This window comes from Tenrec ecaudatus, chromosome 1 (assembly GCF_050624435.1).
Source record: "Tenrec ecaudatus isolate mTenEca1 chromosome 1, mTenEca1.hap1, whole genome shotgun sequence".
Lineage (NCBI taxonomy): Eukaryota > Metazoa > Chordata > Mammalia > Afrosoricida > Tenrecidae > Tenrec > Tenrec ecaudatus.
The window spans coordinates 134,920,615-134,937,337 of record NC_134530.1 but is presented as its reverse complement, the minus strand read 5'-3'; the positions used below and the strand labels follow the sequence as shown (position 1 = coordinate 134,937,337).

Genomic DNA, 16,723 nt, shown 5'->3' with positions numbered 1-16,723 from the left:
CTTGAGTCAAGTGCACCCTACATCTCAAGTAACATCTTTGAATTTTAATGATTAAAAAGATCTTTTGCAGCATATTTGTCCAATGTAGCAATTCATTTGGTTTCAGATGGCTGTTTCCATGGGTACTGACTGTGAATCCAGGTAAAATGAACTCCCTGACAACTTCTATCTTTTCTCCTTTATCTTAATGTTGCTGATTGGTCCAGAATTGTGTTTTTTCTTTTTCTTTTTTTTTGAAGATACAATAGTTTATTTTTCTAATCAAGTGACCAAGCTGCGAGTCTTCAGGCCTCAACCAGTGTTCGTGTTCCTATTTGCATTGCACAGCCTTCCGTTTGATGATGCCTGCTCCACAGCGGTTGGCTCTCCAGCGGGTCCATGTGCCAGACCACGGGGGCTTTGGCTCTCGGGCATTCTGTCACGCGAATCCTCATTCCAGGCCAACACCACTCGCCAGTCCAGCCGTCTCTAGCGGGGTTGGCCAAGGAGCCCTGCTTTGGCTGCTAGAGCTTCATTCTGCTGAATATGATATTCCTGAAATCTCACGGATATTCTTTGCATCATTTAAAAATATTTCTATAAGCAATGCTCTGAACATGTAGTCTCTTCAGGTTTCACCTCTCTTGTTGTGAAGTCTTTCACACAGTCCAAAAAGCAGGTTTCTGTAAGTTTATTGTAGGCTCCAAGAAATTCCTTAAACTGTTTTATCTGATCGGATTCTGGTATTTGCGCAGCCATATTCTTTTGGTATGTTGGAGTCACCTTTTCTGATGCATGAGTTTCCTTTCTGTTTGGGCATAACAGTTGCTCAACCTTTTCTTGAGTGATTCGAAGTCTGAGGTCTTACGCACAGGTTCCTGCATGTGATACCAAAAGAGTCTGGGGGCGCCTCGCTGCCAGTCCTTAGTGGGCGGCCGAGGAGCAGAGTCACTGTACGCACAGCGGCCACTAGTTTGAGGTCGTTTGCCCGGGGTGTCGGTTTCCGCCGGAGGAGCAAAGGGAGCAGTGCACTCGGCTCCGGTTGGATGCTTTCGGGGGGAGGGAGTGTTTTTTCTTTATGTTCAAGTGTTATCCACACAGACGGCTGGAATGTTTGACCTTCATCAGTACATGCATCCAGTTCTCTTTCCTTTAAGCAATCACTGATATCTTATCTGTGTATCATGAATTATTAGTGAATCTTCTCCCACCCCCAATTCCATGTTTTTCATATTGCCAGTTTTTATTATTTTCTAAGCATGCAGATTTTAAAAATATGATAAAAGGATGCGTACCCTGATATGTTCCTTTCTGATTTTAAAACATACAGTATCCCCTTGTTCAATTTGAATGACTGAAACTTGGTGCTCATATAGAATCTGCATGAGCTCAGTGTAGTGTTCCAGAATGCCCATTAATCACATCCATTATTTCTATGGTGCAGTTAGTCAATGTCTTCATACAGTCAATAAAATGCAGGTAAGCATATTTCTGGAATTCTGTGCTGTACGGTCTTAATAAATATCCTCTATTTTACTTCTTACTGATTTCTCGGGGTTCTAATATCACTGTGGTTGGCTATGCAGAAACTCACACAAAGAATTCACGATTAAGAGGTTTATTAAGGTTGTTCAAAAGTTGTGATGCCAGTGAGAAGTACTCGGGATGGTTGTTTAGTGTACATATTTAATTTTTTCAGGTCAGCTAATGAATGCCCAAAGGAGCATTATGCTGTTGGAAGCCTCAGCCTGAAGGAATTCAGCACAAGCTCCAGGAATTCAGCAAACCCAGTTCCCTGAATTAAGTGCCCAGAGACACCCCACTGCAGTAATCCTCAGCCCAAAGGCACTCAGCTACATTTCTGTGGGTCAGCAAGTCTAATTTCCTCAATTACGTGGCTAGCGAGCAGCACCCCAATGCACAACCCAACCCCATGAATAAAACTTCTCATCCTAACTTGCTCTGTGTGTCGGGAAGCCCATCACTCGGTTCCATGCTCTGACTCTTGGTTCTGATGCTTCCCCGTGGATGGTGCAGCTGTCATCTGGATTCAAGAAGTTCATTGCTCAGGGATCGTAGGTCCAGAGCATGTCCTCCACTCTTGACTCTTGGTGGTAATGAAATTCCCACTTCTCACAGGCCCAATTTCCTCCCCAGCAGGATGACACTCCAGGGACTCCTGTCTGCAGTTACTCACAGGTACATCCGTATCTACCCCCTCCTTCTTCTCAGACCCATATAGGGGAAAGTTGGTGGGCATTAGAGACATTGATTAGAAGAAGTTTGTTAAATAATCCATTGCCGCTGCATCTCGGTTCAACCAAGATCCATGAGACATCAGCAATGTTATACCTATATCCATGTCCTCTTCTGAATCTTCCTTTAGCTTTCTGTAAATATCATGCTGCAACCATTTTTTTAATTACCTTCAGCAAAATTTTACATGTGTGTTCTATTCTGATTGTATTAACTGGGTTTGCCAGAGAAGCAAAACTGGTGACGTTGATATATGTAAATATATAGAAATCTTGATATCGAGGACTGTGTCGCATAGTTGCAGAGGTAGGCAAGTTCCAAATCAGAACTTGGGTCAGATTTCAAGCTGGAGGCTTCTCCTGACACCCGTAGTTTCAGGGCCTGAGGAACCCAAGGTCAGCATTTCAGACAGCAGGCTTCTGCAACAGAAAGAAATGATGGCAGGTGGTAGACAACTCCCAGGACTGTCAGATAATATGGCAGTCCACAGGCTGAAATTCAAAGAGCTGGAGGTCAGTTGATAAGCTAGATGCAGTATCCAGATCCTGCAAAAAAGCGACCAAGCTGTTCCAGAATATAAGTATATGCAGGGGGGCGGGGGGTCCCCCTGCCAATGGAATTTTTCCCCAAAGCTGTGTATTTAAATGTTTTTTAATAATCTTATAACCTTCAAAGTACTCTTCATGACACAATATATTTATATATTCTTGTAAACATTTTTCAAACTCATCTGTTTGGATGGCTGCAACACCTCCCTCATTTTTTATTCACCTCTTCTAGGTCGTCCAATTGCTGTTCTTTCATGTCCTTCTTCATTTTCGGAAGCAAAAAGAAGTAGCAAGAAGTGAGGTCATGTGATTGAGTTGTGTGGGACAAGAGAGGTGTGCTGTTTTTTGCCAAAACTGGTGCACAAAATGGCTGAGTGAGCAGGTGCGTTGCTGTGGTGGCAAAACCAGTCCCCCATCTGCCGCAAATCAGGCCTTTTTTGTCGCACACTGTTCCGCAATCTTTTCAGAGCCTCTGCATAGAAAGTCTGACCTGTGGACTGACTCCCAATGCCCTTTCCCCCTCACACCAAAACAACAAGTGAGCATCCTCTTGATCTTTGACTTCTCTTGATGAGCTTTTTTAGGTGAGGTGATGAGGGTGTCTCCCACCTGCTTGCTTGATGTTTGCTTTCAGGGTCATAAGAATGGCACCCTATTGTCACCAGCGATGCCCTTGGGGGAAAGTCTGGGTCTCCTCGGAGCTATTTTTTTGAAGTTCTTTTTCCATTGGACACTTTTTCCTGGTCAGCCAGAAACTGAGGCACAAATTTCTCAGTGACTTTTCTCATTCCTAAATCTGTTAAAATTCCCTGAACTGGGCTCCAAGATAGTCCACATAATGCCCCCTTCTTCAGTGGTCCATTGTCAGTCTTCGAGCACAAGTGCACACATTTTGTTGACATTTTTGTTTGTTTGGGACGTTGATGGAGGCCCAGAACAAGGTTTGTCATCAATCAACATTTCATCTTTTTTGAAACAAGAAAACCACTTGTACACTTGAGTTTTCCTGTGTTCAACATCATAGCAGTTTCTGTGGCATTTTTCTCAAGCAGGAAACAAAATTTCACAGTCGTACACTGTTCTCCTAAATCGGCCATCACAAAAGAGGAAGTTGGAGTAAAACTGCTTTTACAAAAAATTCTACTACAGAGAACCTTCCCAGGCAATGCCACTGGGTGAACAAACTCAGAGAGAGTTCCTTGATGCTTGCCTAGCGGGAAAAACACGTAATACCTCAGCTCTGCCCGGGGGAGCTTTTTTCCATTTTTTGGGTGGGGGCACCCCCTCATATATTGGAAGCAGGCCATACCCTAGATGGAACTTTTTTTCAACTTACTGGCTGCTAATACAAGATCTTATCATGAAATGATTACACTATATTAGCTTATGCCAGGTGATTATTACATCTTAACTGTCAAACCAAGGAGAAGTTTAACCCAGTTAAGTATACATAAGTGTCACAATGATTTTGTTAGATAATATTCTGCATTGTTTTGCGTGACTTTTCTTTGGGATGGACACACATGTTGACTGTTACTAGCTAGCTGGACAGTAGCTGCCTTCCGGTTTTTTTATGTAGATTAGTGAGCGGTTCCGGCACTTCATCTGCTTGGTGAACTATCTCAACTGACATTCCAATAATTCCTATAGGCTTGTTTCCACCAACGCCTTCAGCTTAGATTCTTTATTCCACATCATGGACTTCTGATTGTATGTTACCTCCTAAAGTGATTGAATGGCAAGTAATTTGTTTGTAGATTGATTTTATATTTCTTCCATCTTCTTGTGAAAATCCTGCCTCATTCAATGTTTTGCATATAGAATATTTCAATATTTCAATTTAAGGCCTAAATTTTTTCCTGAGTTATTTCAATTTAAGAAATGCCAAATGTGTTTTCTGTTTTACTCCAACTCTAAGTCTTTGCACATTTTATCAAACACTTTATTTTTACTCCTGAGTCATTGTTTCTTGTAATCTTTCTTGCGGTTCTTTTGCTTCACCATTTTTTCTATTCAATTATGCTCAAAACAAATTTCAGTGTCTCTTCTGACAACCATTTCCATCTTTTTTTCCTTTCCTGCCTTTTTACATGACAATTTGCTTCCTTCACATATAATGTCCTTGATGTACTCCACAACTTCATTAGTCTTTAGTCACTCATGCTCAAAGCAGCAAATCTATTATTGAGATTGCCTCTAAATGAGATGAGCTATACGTAAGGTGGTACTTTGACATTATGAACTTTCCAATTTCTCCAGCTTCAACATGGACTTGCATGATCAAGCTATATTGCACTGTATAGTACTGCATTATATTAAATTATGTAATACCGATTATAGTACAAGCAATGGCATTTAAATGTGGTAATTTCTGCATCGACAAAGTACATTCTATTGTTTATATCTCAGCCACACTAGTCACACAAAATGTGCACATGTATATAATGAAAGTAGGTTGTGCTTCTTCGTATGCGTGTTTACATTATTTTATAAGCATCTGCCTCATGTCTCTAAACGTTTTTTTTTTAAACGTTTTTACAGAAATTACCATTTTAGTGACTATGCAGCATTAATTCATATGACGTGTGGAGTAGCTCTTCCCCTATTTATATTCAACTGAGTGTTTTCAGTTTTCTTGGTGTATTGTTTTTCAAATGCAAATAAGATAGGATAATTGTCTTCATTCAAATGTATGGCTTTTTCCTTATACTTGATCCTAGGAGATGAATTGTGAATTAAAATATTAAACCTTTAGCCCTTTTGCTATATGTTATAAGTGAATTTTATATATTTTCTAGGAGACTTTGTCACACCAGCTTTATTTCAGCATGTCCATTTCACTACATCTTTGCTTACCTTATGATAATTTTTTCTCCTTTTCTATCAAGAATATTTCAAAAACATCCAAAGGAAAATTGCTTCCCTGGGCTTCCAAATGTTCTGGTATTCATAATATTAGTCATGCGTAGGTAAGAAAACACTAATTTAAAAATAAGGAAACATGATATTATTCTTGGTCCCATCACTGATTTTTCAATCTGCCCAAATATTTATGTTTTCAGCTAAAAGGGGACTAAACACAGATTTTTTTTTGTCTTGACCCTTCTAGAATTCTCAGAGTAGCAACATTTCAAAACTGAAAACAGATGAAGATTGGTAAATTTAAATATATTAAAATAAGCAACAGGCATTTATTTATTCACTTCTTGGTTTAACATTTGTTACGAACACATTCCTCTTGGTCTGCCCCCAATCCAGTCTGAGTTCTCAAGCCAACGGAGGACACCAACTAGCAAACACATGACAGTGAGGCTCCTGCTTCTTTCTCCAAAGCACTGCAGCCTCAAATGGTTCAGCATCAAGAGTACTTTCAGGTTTTAAGACTTATAAAATTGATTAGGGTGATATTGCATAAACCTTTAAAATATATTTAAACCATTAAATTGTATGGTGTACAAATTACATGTCAATAGACTCTCTTTAAATTTTTTTTACTTAAAAACACAATATATGTTATTTTTAATGTTCAATATACTCCCAAAGAATTTGGGTAATCCCCTATAAACAAATGAAGTCTGAGCTTACTTTGTTTTATTGTAATTTACTCAATGGCATCTTACAGTTATTTTGTTTTCTTACAATGAAGATTTGTGGCAACCCTGCAAGGAGCCAAAGTGTTGTGTCTCTGCCACATCTGGGTGATTCACACTGCACCTGAAATATTCCCATGATGGTCATGCACACCTAATAGACGCCAGTGCAGTGTAGACAAGCTTTCGTGTGTACTCAGAAACCCAGCTCCTTGTGTGACTCGCATGTACTCAGAAACCCAGCTCCTCATGTGACGTGTATGTACTCAGAAAGCCAACTACTCATGTGACTCATATGTGCTCAGACACCCAGCTCCTCATGTGACTCGTACGTACTCAGAAACCCAGCTCCTTATGCGACGCGTATGTACTCAGAAACCCAACTACTCATGAAACTCGTATGTACTCAGAAAGCCAACTACTCATGAGATTCGTATGTACTCAGAAAGTCAACTACTCATGAAACTCGTATGTACTCAGAAACCCATCTACTCAGAAACCCAACTACTCATGTGACTTGTATGTACTCAGAAAGCCAACTACTCATGTGACTCGTATGTACTCAGAAACCCATCTACTCAGAAACCCAACTACTCATCACTTTGTTGTGATATTTCCTTTATTATAGTGGTTTCGATCCAAACTCCCAATAACTCCTAAGTATACCAATATTATGTCTGTGGCAAGCAAAATATTTTTACCATTGGGATAATTTAGTGTAATTTAGGTCAGATTTTGCTGCTAAAGCAAGTTTTATTGTCAAACATAAAATAAACTTCGTTTCCAGAGGTTTGGGGATTTGGAGATTTCAGATATGGGATCGTACACTTGTTATTGTTGTTGTTAGGCACCATGGAGTTGGTTTCAACTCATACCAACCTTATTTATGCACAACCGAGTGCAACACTGTCCACTCCTGGGCCCTCCTCACAATGTCTGTGCTTGAGTCCAGTGTTGCAGCCACAGTGTCCATCCATCTCCTTGGGGGCCTTCCTCTCCCTCCCCACCCCTCCACTTTATCAAACACGATGTCCTTCTCCAGGGACAGGTTTCTCCGGTCAACATGTCCAAAGCATGGGAGAGGAATCCTCCCCATCCTTGCCTCTAAGGAGCACTCTGGCCAGACTTCTTCCAAAACAGATTTGGTTGTCCTTTTAGCAGTCTGTAGAACGTTCATATTCTTCCCCAGCACCGCAATCCAAATGTATTTATTCTTCTTCAGTCTTCATGATTCAACGACTAGTTTTCACACGTGTATGCGGCAAGTGAAAATACCATGGCTTAGGTCAGGCGCAAGTTAGTCCTTAAAGCAATATCCTTGCTTCTCAATACTCTAAAGCAGGGATCTCAAACTACGGCCCGTGGGCCACACGCAGCCCACTGAGGACATTTATCCGGCCCTCCGGGGATTTTTGCCCATTTTGTTTTTTTACTTCAAAATAAGATATGTGCAGTGTGCATAGGAATTTGTTAATTCTGTTGTTTTGTTTTTGACTATAGTCCGACCCTCCAATGGTCTGAGGGACAGTGAACTGGTCCCCTGTTTAAAAAGTTTGAGGACCTCTGCTCTAAAGGGTATTACAATCTTATTAGAAGCATACTTCTTGTTATAGGGTGTTATATGTTCTGGGATCACAGTAAATATGGAATACCATAAGAATTATAGGTAGAATATCCTATTTAGTCTGGGAGGGGGTAAAAGATGATCAGTACAAAATAGAAGATGGTTCATAAGCACTAACGAAATAAAAGTTATACTGTATTATTGCTCTAGGGAGCTGTAGGTGAAATTGAGAAAGAGATTTGAGAGATTTTTTCCCCTTTATTTTTATAATACAAACAAATACTTTAATGTTGTACTACAAAGTCAACAATGAAAATTTTGTTGTCTGCCCTCTTCCTCTACTGGTGGATAGAGAGTATTGTGAGCCATATGTTTGTGGCATGTTGTAAAGAAGTGTGTTCATTTAAAGACTCGTATTTTTCTGCTGACCTAGAGACACTTGGTGGCGCCACGGCTCAAGTGCTTGGCTACTAACTGTAATCAGCAAGTCAGAAGCCGCCAGCTGCTCCTCGGGAGAAAGCTGAGCCGGGCGCTTTAGTAAAGCGCTACAGCCTTGACGACCGCTGATGCAGGTCTCGGTCCTCTGGGCTTGCTGTGCCTCCCAGTGAACTGAATGACCGTGGATTTGGTTTGTGCTGGAGTTCACTTCTGTTATACTTCCCTACACTGCTCTGTGGGCTCCTTGGCCCCCACCACACCACGCAACACCCTCCAACCAATGCAAAGCTGAGCACTTCCCTGCCAGGCCTCAGCACCCTAAGTGTCCCCACTGGTGGAGGGAAGGAGGTGAAACTATACCTCTGAGGAGCCGTCCAAAAGATTATGAGTCATGTTTTGGACATGTTATGAGGAAAGGCCAGCCCTGAAAAAGGACATCATGCTTAATAGAGAGTCAGTGAGGAAGAAGAAGATGGGTTGACACAGTGACTGCAACATTGGCTTGAACGTGGCCCTGACTGTGAGGACGGTGCGTGACTGGGCAGTGCTCTGCGGTTGGATGTAGGGTCCTTATGAATCAGGACCAATTAGATAGCACTTACCAACATAAGCGATCAACGTGAGAATGGCATCCAAAGATTATATTGGAACTATAAGGGGAGCAGTGCGTTTATGTTAATAGGGGAAGCAGATCTATATTTCTCTTTATATATTCATATAAATATACATACAGACATACAGAAAATAAAACCAAGCTCACTCCCATGGAATTGCTGCTGACTCTGCCATCCTATAGGAGACAAGGTACAGCTGCTTTTGTGAATTCCAAGACTCACTCTTTACAGAAATAAACAGTTTCATCTTTTCCCCGAGGAGCAGCCTGGAAGCTCCTGCCCTTGCAGCTAGCAGGCCAACTCAGCACACCATGACACCGGGGCTCTTCCACACACAGAGGGCTTCCAAATGCCCACGGAAAACGCCCATGGTGTTTTATTACATGAAGGTGTGTGTGTGTCAGAAATTCAGAAGGAGTTTATAGTCGTTGCTTCCAAAATAAAACAGGCCTATGTTAGCAACCAATATTGACCACTTAAAAGGTATTGAAACTTTGGGGAATTTACTGGGTCTTTTTTGGTCTCGCTTTCCATTATCAGCAAAATGGCAATAAAAAGATTTACAATTAAAGGAATTATTATGATTTTTAACTAAGAATAGGTAATGCTTCTAATATTTGTAACTCATAATAGAAGATACACAAATAGTAGCACAATTAATTTGGATTATTGGATACACAGATATGTGTATCCAGTTTTAACTAAGCATTCAAGGTCTCTCGCCCTCTACCACCTCACTCAACCTTTCCAACTTTGTCCTCTGTCTGTCCCCACAAGCGCTGAAAGCTCGAAAAGAAGGTTCAAGCCAAGACCACTCTTGCCTGAAATTGCTCAAAGGCACTGTAAAGAGGTCGGTTTGTTGGTTGGTTTTTCACGTAAGATGGAGAGATGAGGGGTGAGGCAGCACTTACAGACCAACTGGAGTAGATGTACAACGAAGGGGGAAGAGTCGACACTTGATGAGCGTTAAGAAACTGGTGGTAAAGGGCAGGAGAGGCAGATGAGACAAACATCCAAAGTCAGCCGAGGATGCGTGAACTAGCAGAAACCAGGTCAGCCAGCAGCTGATGCTGAAGACGCCCCTGGGGAATGAAGTGCGCAAAGAGGAGATTTGGACGGAGATTTCCTCCAGTGCAGGCAGAGAAGAGCTCAGCGCATTGAATGTCTGTAAAGAGCCACTAATAAAGTTTGTTTAGTTCAGTATTTTTGTCGTGCCTTTCTCCCAATCTTACTTGCAGAAACTTTTTGTACTCTTTTTCTAGGCGAGGGGGCCCTGATGGGGCTGCAGGGAAGCACTGCGCTGCTGAGCTCTAAAGCCACCAGCTGCTCGTCAGGAGCAAGTGGAGGCCACCTGCACCTGGAAAGATTTACAGACTTGGAAGCGCTTTTGGAGTCACGGTGAGTCCGAATTGATAGCAGTGAATTTGGTGATTTTCCTAAGTGGACTTTACTATCGAAATGCAAAGTTTTGATAGTAATACAAGTTATATGTTAAGGATTCAAAAATATCCATTGGTAATCTATTTAATAATTTATTGGCACATACAAGAATTCTTAAAGTACTAATAGAAATGGAACTTAGGCAAATGTGAACCACTGTCAGTTTACTGTCTACTGTCATCATGTCATTGAAATAAAAACATCTTTTAAATACTCTTGTTGTTGGGTGCCATTGAGTCCCTTCTGACTTACAGGTGCCCTGTGTAGAACTCCACAAAATGCGTCCTGGCCTTGGGTCACCCTCTCGATGGCTACAGTGTTGGAGTCCACTGTTACAGCCACCATGCCAGCCCATCTCATTGAGGGTCCTTTCCGGTTCTTTCCACTGACCTTCCACTTACCGGGCAAGTGATCCTTCTCTAGGAACTAGCCCTTCTTGATAGCATGCCCAAAGCAAGTGAGACGGTCTTATCAACCCCAGGGGTTCAATGGATTTACATGTAAAACATTTAAAAGCTTCAAGGTATGGTTTCCACACTGCAATGTATTTAAAAATGCAAAGTATGAAACGTCAACTATTCATCTTCTCCTAGTAAGAAGAAAGTTAGGGCACTGAATATTAATACTTCAAAAATAGTCCCCTGAATTACACTATGCCTATGCAAGCTGGAGATTAGTTACACATGAACGTGCAAAGACTGCTTCATTTCTTGTTCAACCTAAACTCTAATGGGAGAGGGCAAGAGCAGAAAGAAAGTATCTAACAACCTCAAAGGTGGTCGACCCTAATTCTGTGACAATTTCTCTGTTGCCTTCTGACTGTGAATAACATGGTTGCCTAAGCAAGTATTTATTTCAGTGACAATGAAACAAAAGGTGAAAAATTGGTTCCATACAGAATCAAACCATCAGTAATATCCCTGGTTTACATAATCTTATATTTGAAGACAGTTACTGTCCTATAAAGTAGGTTTTGAATATTAGGTAAATGCGGCTCAGAGAGATTAACTGGCTTACTCCCATAGCTCTATTCATGGGAGGCCCAGTCAAACCAAGGATTCAGATTCCTGCCTGTCCGCACAGTGTGATTTCTTTCATATCCTATTACCATATATGGTAGTAAGCGCATTTTTTCAAATGAATGCATTCCTTCAGTCATTGAAGTAAATATTGAATAGCTACTAAATGTCAGACGCAGGCACAGGGCATAGAGCAGTGAGTAAACCAGACCACAATCCCTACCCTGTGGCCTTATATTTCAATGGGTAAGGGAGCAAATAAACAAGAGAAATAAGCCAAATATATAATATTTCAGATGGTAGTATGTACTCTAAAGAAAAATACAGCAAGAAAGGAACCAAGACAGAAAGGAGGTGGAACTGTGAGTATAAATAAGTAGGCAGAAGAACCTCGCTGAGAAAGTGGCCCACAATCAAAGACTTGAAGGCGATGAAGGACTGGCTATATGGACATCCAGACGAAAGAATGCTAGGGGGGGGGGGACACGGTTTAAAAGCCCTGAGAGAAGAGTGTGTCCAGCGCATTCCGGGAAAAGCAAGAAGGACAATATCCCTGGAGCAGAGCAAGCACTAAGAGATCAGACAAGATTAGGTATATTTTTATTCTATGTCTGGTTTTTTTACTCTCAGTGAAGTAGGAATAATTGGAAGGTCTTCAGTAAAAGAGTGACAAGATTATGTTAAAACTGAATTACTCTTGATTACTATTTCATAAGGAAGACTAGTTAATAGTTTCCAAAGTAAATCCAGCTGAGCGGTGTGGGAGACCAGAGTGATGGAAGAGAAAGTATAGATAAGTGGTTGAATTGCCCAATTTGATCCCACCAGACCGAGGCAAAGCACTAGGGGAGGGCAGCGGAGTAGCAAGGGAATGGAGCGGCAAGGTCCCCAGGGAAGGCTGAAAGTGGACTTTGGGGCCAAGGCATGGTACCCCAACAGACTGGACTGGAAAACACTCCTAAAGGCCAACAAATGATCCTTGAACTAACTACAAGCTTTTCTTTCTTAATGTGCTTTGTTTTGCTCTTGTCAGTGGTTTGTTGTTGTTGTTGTGCTGTATACTGTTGCTTGGTTTTCCTCTGTCTTGTTTTTGTGCATGTTATTATCTCTGCAGGTCTGTCTAAATAAGATAGGCTGGATGAACTATCTGGAGGAAAAACAATGGGACCGGCAGTTCCGAGAGGGACATGGGATAGGGGGAGGTGGGTGGTAAGGAAGTGGTGTTAACAAACCCAGGGACAAGGCAACTACAAGGGTTCCAAATTGGTGGTGAGGTGGGGGTGGCAGGCCTGGGAGGGAATGATCAAGGGTAATGTAAAGAAGAGATATAGCTGAAACCCAGGTGGGGACAGAGCATGAGAGTGGGACAGGAGAAAAGTCAAGGGACATAGAGGAAAGAGCTAGGAGGCAAAGGGCATTTATAGAGGTCTAGACAAATATATGTACATATGCAACTACATATATGTGGATGGGAAAATAGATCTATGTGCCTATATTTATAGGTTTAGTATTAAGGTGGTGGAAGGACATTGGGCCTCTACTCAAGCATTCCCTCAATGCATGAATACTTTCTAACAATGCATGAATACTTCCTTCCATTAAACTGGCATTCTATGATGCTCACCCTCCAGACACAACCACTGAAGACAATGCGGGTGAACAAGTAAATGTGAAGAAATCTGATGGTGCCCAGCTATCAAAAGATATAGCATCTGGGGTCTTAAAAGACTTGAAGATAAACAATCGGCCATCTAGCTCAGAAGCAACAAGGCCCACATGGAAGAACACACCAGCCTGTGTGATCACGTTGTTCTGAAGGGATCAGTTATCAGGCATCTAAAAACAAAAAATCATATCATTGGTTGCACACACCTCCATGATACGATCGCTGAGGACAAATGGGTGCATAAGCAAATGTGGCAAAGAAAGCTGATGGTGCCCAGCTATCAAAAGAGATAGCATCTGGGGTCTTAAAGGCTTAAAGGCAAACAAGCGGCCATCCATCTCAGAAGCAACAAAGCCCACATGGAAGAAGCACAGCAGTCTGAGTGATCATGAGGTGTCGAAGGGATCAGGTATAAGGCATCATCAGAAAAAAAAAATCTCACCATAGTGAATGAAGGGGAAAGTGCAGAGTGGAGACCCAAAGCCCATTTGTCGGCCACTGGAGATCCCCTTGCAGAGGGGTCTAGGGGAGGAGATGAGTCAGTCAGTGTGCGATGTAGCACCGATGAAGAATAAAGCTTTCCTCCAGTTCCTAAATGCTTCCTCCCCCACTATCATGATCCGAATTCTACCCTGCAAGTCTGGATAGAGCAGAGGATGTACACTGGTGCAGATAGGAGCTGAAGACGCAGGGAATACAGGGAAGATGATACCTCCAGGACCAGGGGTGTGAGTGGTGATACTGGGAGGGTAGAGGGTGAGTGGGTTGGAAAGAGGGAACCGATTACAAGGATCTACATGTGACCTCCTCCCTGGGGGACAGACAGCAGAAAAGGGGGTGAAGGGAGACGTGGGACAGGGAAAGATATGCCAAAATAATAATTTATAAATTATCAAGGGCTCATGAGGGAGGGGGAAGCAGGGAGGGAGGGGGAAAAAAGAGGACCTGATGCAAAGGGCTTAAGTGGAGAGCATATGCTTTGAAAATGATGAGGGCAAAGAATGTACAGATGTGCTTTATACAATTCATGTATGTATGGATTGTGATAAGAGTTTATGAGTCCCTAGTAAAATATTTTTTAAAAAGTGGTTGAAGTGTTTATATTTTGAAAATGAAGTTAGGACGGTGTATTAATGGTTTGCATCTGAGGTATCCCCAAGCAAAAGAAAAGTCAAGGATGGCTGTAAAATGTTGACTGAGTGACTTAAATGATGGCAAACGGTTTGTAGAAAAACCAAGGAGTTCAATACGCTGAGTTTGAGATTGCGTCTAAGAGATGAGCTAGGCAAACGGATGTATGAACCTGGCGTTATGGTCAGTGGTCTGGACCAGCAATATAGAAATATAGCTGAGAGGTCAGTAGCATGTACATGATACTAAAGCTCCAAGACTTGATGAAGTCCCCAGGGAGTATGAATAGAGAAAAAATACAATTTTTGAATACTGATGAAAATGAGAAAAGGCAACCAGTGAAATAGTTGAAAGATCAACTATTTCAAATGCTGATGTCTGGTCAACTAAGATGAAGACTTCAAGGAAACCACTACACCTAGAATAAAACTAGAAGAACCAAGTTACAGGTTGACAGTCTCACAAATTAAGCAATGTATGTGAAATAATTTGGGGTTTTCAAAAATATATTTTAAGTACCAGCTAGTGTTAAACAAACCAAGGGATAGCATTACTATGAAATATAATCTATTAACCATGAAGTTGTATTTTTATAGGAATAAAATTTTACAGTAAAAATCTTTTCACTTGTACGAGTCTATTAACTTTTTTTAAAAAGCTATATGTAGTAGCAACGATGAAACATACAACTTTCCTCTAGTTCCTAAATGCTTCCTTCCCACCGGCTATCATGATCCCAATTCTACCTTACAGAGGTAGACCAGAGGATGTACACTGGTACAGATAGAAACAGGAAACGCAGGGAATCCAGGGAGGATGATCCCTTCAGGATCAGTGGTGTGAGTGGCAATACTGTGGGAGGGTGGAGGAAGGGTGGGTTGGAAATGGGGAACCGATTGCAAGGATCTACATGTGACCTCCTCCCTAGGGGACATGCAACAGAAAAGGGGGTGAAGGGAGACATCAGACAGGGCAAAATATGACAAAATAATAATTCATAAATTATCAAGGGTTCAAGAGGGAGGGGGAAGTGGGAAGGGAGGGGGAAAATGAGGAGTTGATGCCAGGGGCTTAGGTGGAGAGCAAATGTTTTGAGAATGACGAGGGCAATGAAGGTACAAATGTGCTTTACACAACTGATATATGTATGGATTGTGATGAGTTGTATGAGCTTCTAATAAAATGATTTTTAAGCCTATACATATAAGGACAAAAGTTCAAATACAACAAAACTAGAAACTGTACAAAATATTCTTAATTTCTAGGCCCTCAATTTTTCTACCCAAAGGCAATCAGAATTTCAGTTCCTTATGCATACATTTATATATACTCTATATTTTATCACTGTATTCACACATTTATTGGCTTTATCTTGGGAATGAATATAATTGGTCCTCACCTCACGGTTTTTTCATTACTCTTTCTATTGTTTAAGGGTTTTTAAAAATCATTTTATTGGGGGCTCATGCACCTCTTATCACAATCCATCCATCCACCCATCGTGTCAAGCACACTCGTACATTCGTTGCCCTCATCATTCTCAGAACATTTGCTTTCTACTGGAGCCCTTGTCCCCATTTTCCCTCCCCACCACTCCCCCTCCCTCATGAACCCTTAGATAATGTATAAATTAGTATTAATTTGTCATACCTTAGACATTCTGACATCTTTCTTGTTTGGGTTTTGATGTAATGATAACCCCATTCTGGAAAACAAATAATATTACATTTTTCTCTGAAAACTTCCACTGTTTACCACGTTGTGTTCTGCTGGGTTCTCAGAAGAGAAAACAACATCAAAACACATAGGCATGTGTAAGGAGAAATGCACATTAATAAAATGGCTCACACAATTGGAGAAGCGTGTAAATCCAGTCCAGTTTCAAGCTCGAAGATCAGGTGCTAAGCAAGCAGCATCACTTGACTGTAGTAGCTCTGGGGACTGATGAAGCTACGATCGCTAGGAACACCACAGCAGCAGGGGCAGATAAAGCCAAGATTCAGCAGGTCAAATGGCAGGCTGCTGATGGCTCCTGGGATAAGGGGGCACGATGGCAGGCTGTTTGGCTCAAGTCATGGAACCAGATACAGGATCCAGACCCGGAAGGAAGGAAATGACAAGCTTTCCCACCACACCCACTTATATAGGAATTAGGGCACATCTCCAAATAAACTTCCTTCCAATTAGCTCGGGACTGTGGCCTGAGTAAGGAGGTTTTCTTCCACTCCACTTGTCCCACAGCCACATGGCTGTTCACAGCAGACCCCTTGATGGAGTTGAGTCCATTCTGGTCGTTGTAGTTATGGAGTTTGGTCACTGAAAATCCTGGCCCAGTCCTCCCTCATTGACGCAAAACCTAACTGGCACATAGTAATTGCCGTTGTCGTTATTGTGTGCTAGACCAATCAGTCCTGACTCGTAGTGACCTTATATACAAAAGAACAAAACACTGCCCGGTCCTGTGCCGTCCTCACAGTG

General features: G+C 41.7%; 1 pseudogene; it reads right to left on the bottom strand.

Annotated features, from left to right (window-relative positions):
- Nucleotides 1-397: 397 nt before the first annotated feature.
- LOC142436950 (mitochondrial import inner membrane translocase subunit Tim9 pseudogene) lies at nt 398-883 on the bottom strand (annotated as a pseudogene).
- Between the last annotated feature and the right edge of the window lie 15,840 nt (nt 884-16,723).